We start from the raw sequence: 16,998 nt of genomic DNA, 5'->3' as shown, positions 1-16,998 counted from the left end.
TTGCCTTTGAACAGCTTCTAAAGCAGATGTACTACAGTTTCAACTGTTCGCTACCAGTGAACTAAGGTAACACCTTATTTTCCATGCACTTTCCGGAGTATTCGAGCGGTTTCAAGCAGTGCTGTTTTCTGCAAGTGCCCTACACTTATTGCAGCCCTTATTTGTTCCATGTACTTCTCAAGATTTTTACTCACTGTTCCCCAGGGCTCCGACAATTATTGTACCCGAATGACCCGTCCTAGTTTTTTTTTTTGTATCGTCTATCTGGATGTTTTGTTGTCCCTTTTTGTATCACCTAGCTGTCCGGATGTTTTGCGTTCGTGTCCCATTTTGTATTCTATATGTATATATATATATGACGATAAATGAATATCATAGTTAAGTATGGTTGAGTGTTTCAGAAGTTCGTTTTGCAATCACCAAATCCGTAGTTCTATATCGTTGCGTAACTTGTTACAAAAGTATCTTTTGCTACAGCTTCTGACCAAGCGGAGAGACCGAAGCTGTAGAATTCAGTTGCATTGAGTATATATGTTAATCTTACAAAGGCGACAACGTCCCAACAAGATAACCTCTAGATGAAACCTGCTAAAAATATTAGCCAAATTTCGCTCAAATTACACCCGTATGTTAATACCTTATTAAATGAAATACACATTGCATGATATAGTGCTAGATATAAAACGCATGCAAGGAAAGACAAGATGGCCACATCTGGAGAGCCCTAACTTAAAAGTTTGCTTGATAAGAGCTGACCTAATGCTAAATAGCAAGCTTTTATAAATGCTTTGGAGATGCACTTGACTGTAGACCAATTATTGGAGCAATGGTAGTTTCACAGTGGCATAATCATTACAATATGCTTTACCGTATGTGTTAGTGTATGAAAAAGCGCTTTTAATCTTTTTCTTAACTCTAACAAAAATGGTCAAGTGTCTAATGCGACCATTTTATGAATGGGGTACCGGGTGTATGGGGATATGGTGAAACATATTAAACTTACTTTTCCTACAAAATATTTTTTTCCATCTAAAAGTAAGGATATTTCTTATGCGAGAATGCATCTTAGATACCAGCAAATATGGAACATTCACATTTTATTAATTTATTTTGAAGTAGGAGTAGGTGTGTGGTAAGTAGTCGGCTTTCCAACCACATGTTTCCGGGTTCATTCCCACTGCATGGCACCTTGGGCAAGTGTCTTCTACTATAGCCTCGGGCCGACTAAACCTTGTGAGTGGATTTGGTAGACGGAAACTGAAGAAAACCCGTCATATTTATGTATATATATAATATATATATATATATATATATATATATGTATATATGTATGTATGTATGTATGTGTATATGTTTGTGTGTCTGTGTTTGTCTCCCTCCCTCCCCAACATCGCTTGACAACTGATGGTGGTGTGTTTACGTCCCCGTAATTTAGCGGTTTGGCAAAATAGACCAATGCAATAAGTACTACGCTTACAAAGAATAAGTCCTGGGATCGATTTGCTCGACTAAAGGCGGTGCTCTAGCATGGCCGCAGTCAAATGACTGAAACAAGTAAAAGTGTAAAAGATGAAAGAGAGTATTCAAACTTTTGGCGCTCTGCAGTGTCATGGTCACTGACCTGAAAGTCAAAAAAACAGGAAGTTGGATAATGTTATGTTACTGTTGATATCAGTGTCCATGATCATGATTTTGTTGTTGTTCAAACTGATATATTCCTAAGCTGATGTGACAAAATGCATCAGGAAAGGGATAGGCTCAGTGTATCGCTGCTGTGGTACAAGCAACAAGCGATCCCGGAGGAAGCTTGATGCTTAGTTATAAATCATTGCTGTTAAATACGATCGCTGTTTAGCTGCTAGATAATTAAATGGAAGAATACATAAGTAAATAAAAGGCATATATATATATATATATATATATATATATATATATATATATATATATATATATATATATATAGAGAGAGAGAGAGAGAGAGAGAGAGAGACACACACACAAACTGACAAAAAATCACACAGACACAGACACACACACACACACACACACACACACACACACATATGTATATATATATATATATATATATATAGACACATATATACATACATATTCAACGAGAAAGAATGGGAAAGACAAACTGAGAGAGAGAGAGAGAGAGGAGAGAGAGAGAGAGAGAGACACACACACAAACTGACAAAAAATCACACAGACACAGACACACACACACACACACACACACACACACACACATATGTATATATATATATATATATATATAGACACATATATACATACATATTCAACGAGAAAGAATGGGAAAGACAAACTGAGAGAGAGAGAGAGAGAGAGAGAGAGGTGGGGAACGAGTAAGTGAGAGAAAGGATTTAGAATTTCTATAAAGGTATAAACTATAGCGAAAAGAAAAAGAAAAAAACTCAATATTTTTCTTTTCTTTTCAGAGTAATACAAACAATTATGAAAGCTGAATGAAATCGGTATAAAAAATTACTATAGTTTCATCTTTTGATTCTCCAGATTGTAATCCGAAGAATTAAAGGATGAAGCTATAGTAATTTTAATACCAATTTTATTCAGCGTTTTTCTATAGTTTGCTAAGTAGCTAGCTAGATATACATCAAACTACACATCTATTTATCTATCTATCTAATATATATATATATATATATATATATATATATTATATATATATATATATATATATACATATATAGATACATACACATACGAGGGGGTACCTAAAAGAAGCCGGGAATTTTGTAATGTCATTTTATTCACTTAATTTTATACGCTTTCACTTTTATAGCCTTCAAAGTTTTCCCTTTTTCAAGTAATCTATCGGTTAGAAGCGTTTTTCACAATTCAAAACACTGCTGGACCCCTTGCGAAGTGATGCCTTTTAGCATCTGTGTTACTTCCCCTTCCATCCTTTCGGGCTCGATACAATAAATACCAGCTGAGCACAAGAGTCGACATTCTACTCTCTTCAATATTTCAGATCTTCTGCCGAAATTAAAAACGATATTGGAGAAGTGAGCTAGAAGTTATTTCAGAGCTTCGAAACACAACTGACGGGTGATATTTCTGGATTTGTACGTCCTGTGTTTAAATCCTGTGTTTAAATTAACTTTGTCATTCAATCACCAACCCCGCGTCGGGATAAAGAAAATCGAGTACTTGGGTTGATTTTATCGACTAATTACCTCCGTACAATGCTGGCGTTGTCCTTAAATTAGAAACAATTATTATTATTATTATTATTATTATTATTGAGTGCGAGAGCAGTTCATGCCATCAAAGTGACACTGGGGTAAAATATACGAAGCCCAATATACCCATCATGACTACCCGTCTGATAAGGGTACACCAGGCACATGCATCACAACCATATGTGCGCGACATGGTGATATCATATCAAGATAAACAGCACATGACCTTGCAGGTGGGGCTCAGTTAGAATTTTCTTCAGGTTGAGTAACCCATCCTGCTCAAAAGGTCCCTAAATAAGGTTTGTTTTAAGGATGATGAACAAAACACCTATGTTTCCAAAGGTGAATTATTCAAACCCCAAATAATCCCTCTCAACACATGGCTATGATGCTCCCCCACTACTTCTGCTTGTGATCAGAGATGCACATATCGTCAGCCACTAAGGGACATACTCAACTGGTTATGGTCAAACAACTGACAAGCAAATCTATGGTATTGAGCAGAATATTTGCTGTAGCCCATCTTTTATACCAAGACAAAACAATGTACATGATAACACTTCCAATCAGTTAAGATCAGAAGCTTATTATTATTATTATTATTATTATTATTATTATTATTATTATTATTTATTATTATTATTAATGCAAAGGAGGTGATTTGGCAGAATCGTTAGCACGCCGGGCGAATATTTCACCCGTCGCTACGTTCTGGGTTCAAATTCCACCGAGGTCGACTTTGCCTTTCGCCCTTTCGGGGTCGAGAAATTAGGTACACAGTGAAACACTGGGGTCGATGTAATCGACTCAGTGCCCCCGCACAAGCTGCCCTTGTGGTAAAATTATTATTATTATTATTATTGCCTTTGCACAGCTTCTAACGCTCTTATTTTTCCAGCACCTTCAGGAGTATTTGAGCGTTTCCAAGCAGTGCTGTTTTCTGCAAGTGCTCCACCCTTATTGCAGCCCCCATTTGTTCCATGTACTTCTCGAGATTTTTACTCACTGTTCTCAGTACTCCGACAATTACTGGTACTACTACCACCTTTTACATCGCCCACAACTGCTTAACTTCCCAAACTAACCTGTCATATCTCTTGACTTTTCTTTCTTCCTTATCGCATACCTTGTTGTCAGCTGGGCATGCTATATCTATGATCCAGCATAGTTTAGTTTCTTTCTCAATTAAGACTATGTTTGGCTTCCTATTCTCCATTTCATGGTCGCACTGAACCATAAAATCCCATAGGATCTTTGCATTACTATTTTCGATGATGCCTTCAAGTTTGTGGTCGTACCAATTTTTTGCTCTGTCAAGTCTATACTTGCTGCAAAGTGTCCAATAGACAAGCCTGGCTATATTGTCGTGGCGTCTCTTATATTCCTTCTGGACTAGTGGCTTTACATTGGCTGGTAATAGGCCATACGGCTTCACCGTTTTGTCCACAGATTTTACATTTGTCACTTTCTGCTGTGTTGTCTATTCTGTGTTTTATGTAGTTTGTTATTAGTGCTTGCTCTTATGCAGCACAGATTAGAGCCTCCGTTTCTGGTTATTCTTACTACTACTACTACTACTACTACTACTACTACTACTACTACTTTTACTACTACTACTATTATTAATACTACTATTATTATTACTATTATTATTACTATTATTACTACTATTATTATTATTACTACTATTACTATTATTATTATTATTATTACTACTACTACTATTATTATTATTATTATTACTACTATTACTATTATTATTATTATTATTACTACTATTACTATTATTATTATTATTATTACTACTACTACTACTACTATTATTATTATTATTATTATTGAAGAGGCGGCGAGCTGGTAGAATCGTTAGCAGGCTGCTCGAAATGGTTAGTGGTACTTCGCCCTTTGTTACATTCTAAGTTCAAAGAAGTACCAGTGAAAGACTGGAGTCGATGTAATCGACTCATCCTCTCCCTCAAAATATTAGGCCTTGTGCCTATAGTAAAAAGGAGAATTATTATCAAAAAGTTGACGAGCTGGCAGAATCCTTAGCGCGCCGGACGAAATGCATAGCAGTATTTCTCCCGTCACTACGTTCTGCGTTCAAATTCCGCCTAGGTCACCTTCACCTTTCCTCCTTTCGGAGTCAATAAAATAACTACCAATTGAACACTGGGGTCGATGTAATCGACTCATCCCCTTCCCCGAAATTGCTGCCCTTGTTGGAAAATCTGAAATCATTATTATTGTTATCAAAGTGGCGGTGGGCTGGCAGAATCGTTAGCACGCTGGACGAAATGCTTAGTGGAGTATTGTCTGGCGCTACGTCTGTGTTCAAATTGCGCCGAGGTAGACATTGACTTTTATCGTTTCGAGATCGATAAATTAAGTACCAGTTGCGTACTGGGGTCTATCTAACCGACTGGCCCACGCCCTCTAAAATTTCAAGACTTGTACCTATAATTGAAAGGATTATTATTTTTCTGTAACGTCGAATATCTTTTAAATATTCCATAATAGTTACGGCATCGATCGTTCGTTGGAACTGAAGTATACCATGGAGGAGTCATTTTCGCTGTCTAAATAGACACATGACGTTTTAAATTCACTTTTTCCGCAAGAGATTTCAGTTCACATTTATACCTTCATGCATCAAAATGATTCTTGTATCCTTATGACCTATTGACATAGCTGTAGTAAAACTTGAGTGAATTTATCAGTTTTTGTAAGCTTCTGAATAGCTAAAATGCTCCTTTTAGCAAATAATTATCTTTCTGTTCTCTTAAATAGTGTGTTGGGATTATGCTATGCTAAAATCTTGGAGAATTGTTCTCTTTTTAGGGGCTTTAGAATTTTGTATAGACGCAGGCGGATCTGTGTCGCAAGAAGCTTGCTTCCTTACTACACAGTTCCGGGTCCAGTCTCACTGCGTGGCACCTTGGGCAAGCGTCTTTTATTATAGCCTCGGGTCGACCAAAGCCTTGTGAGTGGATTTCGTAGAGAGAAATATAGGAGGCCCGTCATCTATGTGTGTGTGTTTCTGTGTGTGTGTGTGTGTATGTGTGTGGTGTGTGTGCGTGTGTGTACCTGTCTTTGTCTTTGTGTCTGTGTTTGTCCCCTCTCCCCATCACCGCTTGACAACCGGTTTTGATGTGTTTGCGTTCCCGTAATTTAACGGTTCGGCAAAATAAACCGATAGAATAAGTAGTAGGCTTACAAAGAATAAGTCCTTGGGTCGATTTGTTCAACTGAAAAACCCTTCAAAGCGGTGCTCCAGCATGACTGCAGTTAAATGACTGAAACAACAAAAAGATCAAAAGAACAAAAGTACATCATCATGTTTTCTGTTGGTGCCTAATGCCATTCTTACACTTGATGACAAATAATTTTGTCTGACAATTATATCAACCGACACTGAAACTCTGAACATATCGTCATTGATTCAAATATAATTAGAATTACTTTATCCTTTATATTCCACATATACCTAAATATCCATTTTAAGATCATAAAGGAAAATACTTTTCAATGTGGGAGGTGTCGCCATCAGGCGGGGCGTGGAAAATTTTATGTGGGTACTCGGAACAAAAGATGCGGTAGGAGTGGTGGTTGATGTATCTTGAAGTTGTTCTAATTTTCAAAAATATTTCCCGTTCGACGTGCGAATTATCTTGTAAAATTAGTAGTTGAAATGTTGTTTTGACATTTTATATTATATTGGTGAAATGTCTTATATGCAAATAGCCCTTTATTGACGATCGGCTTGTCGGCTGCAATTTTTTTTTGTTTTTTTGTGTGTGGTGTATTTAATTATGTGGAATCATGGTAAAGGGCGTTAGTAAAAGAAAATGGGAGACAGTTTTAAAAAATGTTTGAGAAGCACTAAAGGTTATTTGACTGCCGGTAATAGTGAAGACAGAGCAGGCTGTGATACCAGCTGAGGTAACAGAGTTGGCGGGATAAGCGTCGGAGTTAATGGTGATAGCGATGATAATGGTGGTAGTTATGTAGTCATTAACGGGAGAAGCGGAGTTAGTCAAATCGGTGGTGGTAGTGTTGGCGGTGGATGATTGGGGTGGCAAGGGCTGTAGAAGCAGTTGTCGATCTGGTGGTGACAGCGCCACCAACACTGACGGTGTCTGCAGCGGTGGTGAATAAAGGCGGTGGAAGAGTTTGTGTGTATGGGGGGTAGCGGGGTTTATAACATTGTGTGTATGTGAGGTGGAGGTAGTGGTGGTGGTGATAGGGGAGTTCAATCAGGATTCTGTTGTTACTCCTTTATCGTACTGAAACACTTTCAGAAGGAAGTTAGCACTTTGGAAAAATATATTGAACCAAATGAAATTGCCTAAGCATCTCTGTAAAGCCATGACCCTTCCTATCAGTCAACGATAAATAACTGCACAAGCAGTTTTATCAACTAATTACTATACGACAAAGCATGAAATTAATGATGTATGTTCAGAGATTTACTAGATAGTCAAATTAACATAGAAGAACCCGAATATACCAATCAAATACATTACTGGCCATGTGCCAATTTATTAATCAGAATAGCTGATAACCTTTTGCAAATTTCAAGAGTTACCCACATTTTAATAGTGCTCGTATATAAGGCGGTAAGCTGGGAGAATCGGTAGCACGCCGGGTGAAACGCTTTGTAGCAATTCGTACGCTTTTTTTCCGTTCTGAGTTCAAATTCCGCTGAAGTCGACTTTGCCTTTTATCCCTTCGGGTCGATAAAATAGGTACCAGATGAACATCGGGGTCGATAATCGACCGCGCCTCCCGCTCTAAATTGTTGACCCCCAAATTCCTGGCCTTGTGCAAAAATCTGAAATCAGTATTACTCATATATCTAGGATAGAACTGCTTCTGTACACGTGAAACCGGTACTGCCCGAGATTGGTAGCGTGTCGGGCATACTTCTTTCTGAGTTCGAATTAGGCCGAGATTTGACTTTCTCTTTCATCATTCCTTACCTACATATACAGCAAAGTATCAAACAAGTCATGGGGTCGATTTAATCCGAAATTCTCTCTATGTTAGAAATCATTAAGTATTCCGAGGAATAAATGACTGAATAAAACTAATGAAGGAAAGAAATAATTATTCTGAAAAAGAAGAAAGACCGTGCATACAATGTAAGAATAATAAACTTTTCAGATTAATAAGGCGACGAGCTGGCAGAAACGTTAGCACGCCGGGCGAAATGCGTAGCCGTATTTCGTCTGAGTTCAAATTCCACCGAAGTCGACTTTGCCTTTCATCCTTTCGGGGGTCGATAAATTAGGTACCAGTTACGCACTGGGGTCTATGTAATTGACTCAATCCCTTTCTCTGTCCTTGTTTGTCCCCTCTATGTTTAGCCCCTTGTGGGTAATAAAGAAATAAGAAACGTTAGCACGGCGGGCGAAATTCTTAGCGGTATTTCGTCTTGTCTTTATGTTCTGAGTTCAAATTCCGCTGAGATCGACTTTGCCTTTCGTCCTTTAGGGATCAATAAATTAGATACCAGTTACGTACTGGGGTTGATATAATTGACTGACCCCCTCCCCAAAAATTTCGGGCTTTGTGCCTAGAATACAAAAGAATAAACTTTTCAGATTAATGTTTTAAATCCCGGCATTAGTGAAGAAAATATAAGCAAGAAATGAATTGTTTTTTTTGTCCATCGTTGTTTTGCTCTAGATTATCCCAGTTCGATCAAAGCAACGCTAAAAATGTATTTCAGCCTTAACTACACTGATCTTTGTCGTACTGTTTTTTTTTGTGTGTTTTTTTTCTTGCGAGTACAGTGTATCCAAGTTTATGTTGTCTAGCATTTTTCAATACAGAAGGTTGAAGAGATTTGGCCCTTAATTCTAGTACACAATGAGACTGATTAGAAGTACTCATGTACGCTAATGAGGAAATGCTATCCCAAGTAAGACCGAAGAAAGAACTCTAACGCGGAAACCATCGAGTTAGACGCACTAAGGACGAAAAGCTAAGCAGCGAAGTGAGAGGATATTGAGGAACGGTGGCATGCAGATTGAATTTACAGAGTTTTGGATTGAGGGGTTGTCTGTTAGTCGACACTTCTTTCTTCGGACATGATGTTGAAGCTACGAGTGTACAGAAGTTTCACTAATCTACATATGTCGGCAACAGTGAAGAATAAATATCACTTGAAATTTGTAAAAATCGTATTAGTTGTTCAGCATTGTACATTTTATAACTCTACACCTGGGGTTCCCAACTGGGATCCACAGAAGCTTTAAGGATGTCTAAGAGTAAAAAATTGTAATTTTTAGGTCCATAAATAAATTTTGCTTACTAGGAGAGGTGCGTTTATTTATTGAAAGTTTCAAGATTTGTATATGGGATTTATGTTATGAATATAACGAAATTGCTTCATTGTTAATTTTTACTAAGCTACAAACAAATATTTTATTTAAAAAATTAACATGTACATATATGGGAACCACAGATAAGATAGCTCTGAGGGGGTCCACAAGCAAAATAAGATTGGGAACTCCTACTCTATTCTGTGGACATTTGTGAGACATGCTCTTCTAGGAAATGTTATGAAAGAACGATCTATATGGACTGATGTTTTATCCGTGTGATACTTATAAATTTAGGATTTAGCGTATGCATTATGAATCTTATACATATTCTAAAAGCGTACGAAGTAAGGCAAGCCCGTCATATTTCGACGTAATACCTGGCGGTAGAACTTGAAAGTTGTGTGTATGCCTAATGTTTAGAAGGTACTGTTATCCTTAAAGGAGCTCGTTTGATAAGAGGATAACTATGTGAGGATCATTCAAATACTGAAGAACATGTACGGTAGATATCATCTTTTATCTTTTTTCTTTCTTACTTGTTTCGATCATTTGAACTCCGGCCATGCTGGGGCACCACATTGAAGAATCTTAGTCGAACGAATACGCCCTAGAACTTATTTTTCCCTAAAGCTTGGTATTATTCTATCGGTCTCTTTTGCTGAACTGCTAAGTTACGGCAAAGCGATCGAGGATGTAACCCCCCCCCCAAACACACACACGCACACACATATATATATGCGACGGGTTTCTTTTAGTTTCCGTTTACGAAATCTACTCACAATCGCCCGGTAGAAAATGCTTATGCAAAGTGCCACACAATGAGACTGAACCAGGCACTATGTCATTCATTGAAAACTCAGCTTTTTACCACACAGTCACGCCTACGACTGTCATATCGACAATAATTTTGTTCTTTCTCAATGATTGTTTTAAGTGGAACGCTTGTCATGTGATGTGTCTCGCAGCATGATGACAAAGAATAAAGATAAAGTATAAGAATCCACTTCGATCTTTAAGGCGTGACTGTGTGGTAAGAAACTTCCTTCCCATCCACATGGACCCGGGTTCAGTCCCACGGCGTGGCACCTTGAGCAAGTGTCTTCTACAATAGCCTCGGTCCGACCAAAGACTTGCGAGTGGATTTAATGATTTAATACACAGAAACTGAAAGGATCCCGTCGTATATATATATATATATATATGTGTGTGTGTGTGTGTGTGTGTGGTGTGTGTGTGTGTGTGTGTGTGCGTGTATGTGTGTGTGTGTGTCTGTTTGTCTTGGACTCCCCTACCATCGCTTGACAACCGATGCTGGTATGTTTACGTCTCCGTAACTTAGTGGTTCGGAAAAAAGAGGCCGATAGCATAAGTACTAAACTTGCAAAGAATAAAATAATTTTATAAGTACTAAACTTACAAAGAATAAATTCCTGGGGATCGATTTCTTCGACTAAAACCCTTTAAGGCGGTGCTCCAGCATGCTCGCGGTCAAATGACTGAAATAATGAAAAGAATAAAAGAATTTTGGTTGTTGCACTTACTAGTTAAAGCTGTCGCTCAAACCCGACCCTGGCCACTCACTTTGTCAATCTAAATATTCATCTTTTGATTAATTGAGTGGGCAGTAGCAATGTGAAGTAAAATACCTTTCCCAAGGACGCAATGCTTCTCTCGGGCCGAGAATCGAACTCGTGGCCTTATATGCGAAAACCAAGTTGCCTAATAATTGGACTACGCGTCTTCTCATCCATTTGTAATACTAACACTATTTTAAGACACTATAACCAGCAACATGTAAGAGGAAAATGGCTTAATTGCAAATAAATTCGACTTCTTAGTATTTGTTAACACTTTAAATATCTACAATACTGAATTGATGGAGAGTGTGTTATAATAACAATAAAATATATATTCTTGTCTCCCAGTAGATTTGCAACTTCATGAGAGTTGTAGGCTGAAAGCAATTTATACAACGTTTGAATTTCCAAGACAAAAGCTTTCACATAGATGTCCTAGACAGAACTTATATGCTTCATATATTAAATGTATCAGTTGTATAAGTGTTATGTCTTTCATAGATTACATTTTCGTTTTTATTGGAGAATCTAACAATCAGGTGATTTCACTAACAGAGAGGTGTTGCTTAATTGCTTATATAATAAGGCTTTTACTAAAGTTATAATGGTTGTTAATAGCAGGTGTAGAAGTACAAGTTTTGGCTTTCTGAACTTTGCTAGTTTACCTATCATTTTATACTCTTAGCATAATTGTTAAGAAGTGATAGATTTACACTACAAGCAAACGAAATGGAAATTATATGAGAAAATATATGAAAAATTCGCATACTACGAAGGTCTGAACCACTATGAATTTTTTTTCAGCAGAAGATCTACTCAGTGACACCTTGGTCTGCAGTATGTCTCGACAGTCACGTGAAAATAACATAAAATGGAGATTTGCTCAGAAAAATAGGCCACCATTTTTCTTTTTTCTTTACTAAAGTAAAATTTAAGATACAATAACATACCTGGATATGAAAGTATCAACTGACTGGTATAAAGATTGAATGTAAAGTTAGTAAATCTCGAGTTCGCATACTCTATATTTCGAGAGCATGGGTAGCATTAAAAAACCATGTTCAAACGCAAAAGCTCGTCATAGAAAATTGGTTTCTTAAATAGAAGTATGATCGTTACAAAACACATCTTTAATTTGGTTGACGCGAACATAATTTTTCCATCTGTTATGATGTCCACAATAAAGTCAACGACATCTAATCTCATTTATTTCTTTCTCTCTTTCTTTTCTTTATTTTCTTCTTTATATACCCCTCCTCCTTGCAATGTGAATATTCATTACGGAAAAAAAAAATTTTAATAAATGAATGAAATACAAAAGCAAAAAGTATTCAGCAACAACACATACTACACCAGCTTTAACATCACATTTAAAACCGTTTGAAGCGGTTCAGTGAATTGATAATCAAAGTCGTGATTTCTTCCTCCTATTCGAAACAGTTGGAGAATGCAAACGAACGCAACACCAGCGTGACAACTTCGATGGTGATTAAGATTTAACTCGAATGATTAAATTATGGTATTTTCTATTAGCGATTTCATATCTTCAACTTGAAAGTCTTCTTAATTTTTACTCGGTTTCCACATGTGTGATGTGTCCGCTAAAGAAAACATAGAAGCGCCTTAAGCGACGGGTTTTTATTCCATACACCATGCCTTCACCACTCCGTTTAGGTCTTCCTGAAAAGAACAGTGTGAGTGAATGAGAGATGTGAATGACTGATTGAATGAATGTGTGTATGTGTGAGCGACTGAGATTGAAATTATTTTGATTTATTCATTCATTTATTTATTTGTTGTTAAATTAAATAACTTGATTCATTTAGTTTTATTTCCTTGTGGTGAGATTATTCTGGTTTGATTTGCAGGAAGCACATTACGAAAACGAAAGGAAGATAGCTTAAAGGTGTGCACACGTTGATCAATATTTTCTCTAAATTGTGACAAACGTCGCAGAAAGAATGAAAAAAAAATAATGAATGAAAAATAACAAATTAATTAATAATAAAAAAAGAAAGAGGTACGAGTCTGGTAAGTCGACTTCTTGACCCGGTTTCAAATCATTTCGTTTTGCATACGCTGAAAAATAGTTTTAGGAAATGCATGAATGTCACTGTTTCCAGTACCTACATTTGTCCCGCGTTCTTTTTAGCATAGCCACAAACCAGGCATAGTTAGTTGTAATTTGTCCATGTTTTGACTAACAGTTACTTTATCGTCCGTAAGATGACTGAAAGGCAAAAACCAATCCCGTAAAAAACGTTCTGCTTAAAATTAAAAGACCAATTTACCTATTCAAATAAATAAAATAATAATTACGTACAAGTTGGGAACAAGATAAACAATTCTGAAGGGACCAATTAGCCCCGTTATTTGTCAAGTATCTTACTTTATCGGCCTAAGAGGGATGAAAGGCAAAATTCAACCCCGCGGCATTTGGGCTGAGAACGTGGAGATCTGAAATAAACAGTGCAACGCATTTTCCCCGACACTTTAACGAATCTTCCAGCTCAGCCATTTGATAATTGTTATTGATACAGTCACAAGGCTAGTAGTTTTGAGGGAGAGAAGTTAATCGATATCACCTCACCCCACTCCAACACATATACATGGAACATAAAGAGTACTTTATTTTATCGAACCCTTGACGGATGAAGCAATGTTGACCTCAGCGGAATGTGAATTCAAAACGTAAACAACGAGAAGAAATACGACAAAGCATTCTTCCAGCCTTCAAAGAACCAACTCAGATACGCCTTAATAGTAGTCGTAATATTCTTTCTAATTTTGGCTCAAGGTCACCAATGTTCGAAGGGCGAGAGCAAGCGAAACACGTGGAAATACATACATACATACATACATACATACATACATACGTACATACATACATACATACATACATACATACATACATACATAGATCCTTTCTACTATAGGCACAAGGCTTGACATTTTTGTAAGGAGGGGATCAGTCGAGTACATCTACGCCATTGCATAACTGGTATTTAGTTTATTGACCCCGAAAGGACGAAAGGCAAAGTCGACCACGGCAGCATTTGAACCTAGAAAGTAAAGACAGACGAAATGCTACCAGGCATTTTGCTCGGCATTCTAACGATTCTGCCAGCTTTACACACGCACATATCCATACATTCATGCATATACACATACATATACACACACGCACGCATGCATACATATACACACGCACATAGATGCATACATACACACATGCATACTTACATACATACATCCATCCATCCATACATACATATACATACACGCACGCATGCAGGGTGTGTATATATATATGTATATGTATATATATATATATATATATATATATATATATATATATAATATATATATATATATATGTATGTATATATGTATATATGTGTGTATATGTATGCATCGCTAGCCACTACGCATTCTTTATTTTCTCTCTTTATTTTCTCTCCTTGTTTCTTTCTGTGTTCCTTCACGTAGAAGAGCGTAGGTTCGAAACGTTAAAGACGTTTTCACTTCCCGAGCGTTATACTAATAAATCTGTTTGTTGTTTACGTCACCTGTCTTCGCCTTTTATTTTTTTGCGAATTCTCTCTCTCTCTCTCTCTCTCTCTCTCTCTCCTCCCCCTCTTCTCCCCCTCCCCCTCTTCTCCTCTCTCCACACTACACCACACGACTTTACACATCACATCATATATGATGTGCCATACTAATACATACACCAACTAATACATACTAATACATACTAATACATACTAATACATACACCAACCCTATACATACACACGTCCAGACCTCTCATACGCACTAATGCTCTCTCATACACACACACACACACACACACCCTTATACATACTAATACGTACTAATACATACTAATACATACTAATACATACTAATACATACACCAACCCTATACATACACACGTCCAGACCTCTCATACGCACTAATACTCTCTCATACACACACACACACACCCTTATACATACTAATACATACTAATACATACACCAATCCTATACATACACACGTCCAGACCTCTCATACGCACTAATACTCTCTCATACACACACACACACACCCTTATGTTGGAGCTGGTCACTCAACCCTATTATCTCCCCTAATTTCGCTCTCGCGTCTCATGTTTGATCTTTGACTTCTGGCCGAAATCAGATCGCCATGTTGGTTCGTTAGTTACTGCACGCATTTTTTTTCTCTCCTTCTTTCTGTGTTTTTTTCTCTCTGTGTATCTTTCTGTTGAAGAGCGTAGGCTCGAAACGTTAAAGACTTGTTTTATTTATATTTCCTGAGCGCCATACTAATACAATTGTTTGTTTGTTTTCCACCTGCCTTCGTCTTTTGTCTATTTTCATAAAGCTTCCCGTTATATATATATATATATATATATATATATAATATATATATATATATGTATGTATAAATAAATAAATAAATAAATATATATATATATATATATATATATATATATATGCATGCATGTATATACGCATGTGTGTGCATATATGCATGCGTGCGTGTGTATATATATGTTTTGTATAAGCACATGCAGGTACATACATACATACATACATACACTATGAAGTGTTTTAGCTTGTTATGGCGGTAATATTGTTTGAGTCTCAGTAAACGAAAGAGGCAGTGGTGGGGTTTTATAAGTGGTAAGGTGCTGGCGGCCAATATTTTATGTTTTATTCTATTTTCTTTTACTTTTTCTATTGAAATTTTTTAAAATTCGTATGAATTAGCGCATGCGCTTTAGTGCAGGTAATTATCGTCGTCGTCGCCTCCAAAACTCCAATGACTTCCAGCAGCAAAGAAACAATAGCCACCAGAAACAGCAAATAAACATCACCGCCGCCGCTAATGCCACCATTTACTATTATCGTCTGCTGTATTTTCCTTCTCTCTTCTCTGGAGTTCTTTTCCTCTTTTTCATTTGAGTTGCATCCCTTAATGTGTGGAAAAAAGCAGGAAGGTATGAATATTTATATTGATTAATATATATATATATATACAATAATAGTAAATAATAATGATAATAATAATAATAATAATAATAATAATAATAATAATAATAATAATAATAATAATTAGGCGTGGGAGTGGCTGCGTGGTAAGTAGCTTGCTTACCAACCACATGGTTCCGGGTTAAGTCCCACTGCGTGGCATCTTGGGCAAGTGTCTTGTACTATAGCCACAGGCCGAAAAAGCCTTGTGAGTGGATTTGGTAGACTGGAACTGAAAGAAGCCCATCGTACATATGTACATATATATGTGTGATGTATGATGTGTGTGTGTATATGTTTGTGTGTCAGGTGTTTGTGCCCCCCCCCAACATCACTTGGCGACCGATGCTGGTATGTTTACGTCCCCGTGACTTAGCGGTTCGGCAAAAGACACCGATAGAATAAGTACTAAGCTGGCCACAGTCAAATGACTGAAACAAGTAAAAGAGTAAAAGAGTAATAATAATAATAATAATAATAATAATAATAATAATAATAATAATAATAATGATAATAATAGTAATAATAATAACAATAATAATAATAATAATTCCATGCGGAGTAGGGTTTCTTCCCTCTCGTTAGCTGTTCTTGTTCGGAATTCATGAGCACTCTCAAGTCCATTTTTGTTAAATCCTTCTGCATTAACAGCATACTGTAGCAGGTCTTGTCTGTTTTTTTACCAAATGTTCTGCCTTGCTTCTTCTTTCAATATTAGTGATTGTGATAGTCTTGCACAGAAAGAGTACAAGCGTAGCCTAAAACATCCACTGGCTACTATGCCGTAAGTATGGATATGCGTATACAGGTGCTTGGTACCAA

Source organism: Octopus sinensis, linkage group LG17 (genome assembly GCF_006345805.1).
Source record: "Octopus sinensis linkage group LG17, ASM634580v1, whole genome shotgun sequence".
NCBI lineage: Eukaryota > Metazoa > Mollusca > Cephalopoda > Octopoda > Octopodidae > Octopus > Octopus sinensis.
The sequence above is the reverse complement of the archived record's forward strand: the minus strand, read 5'-3'. Positions refer to the sequence as shown.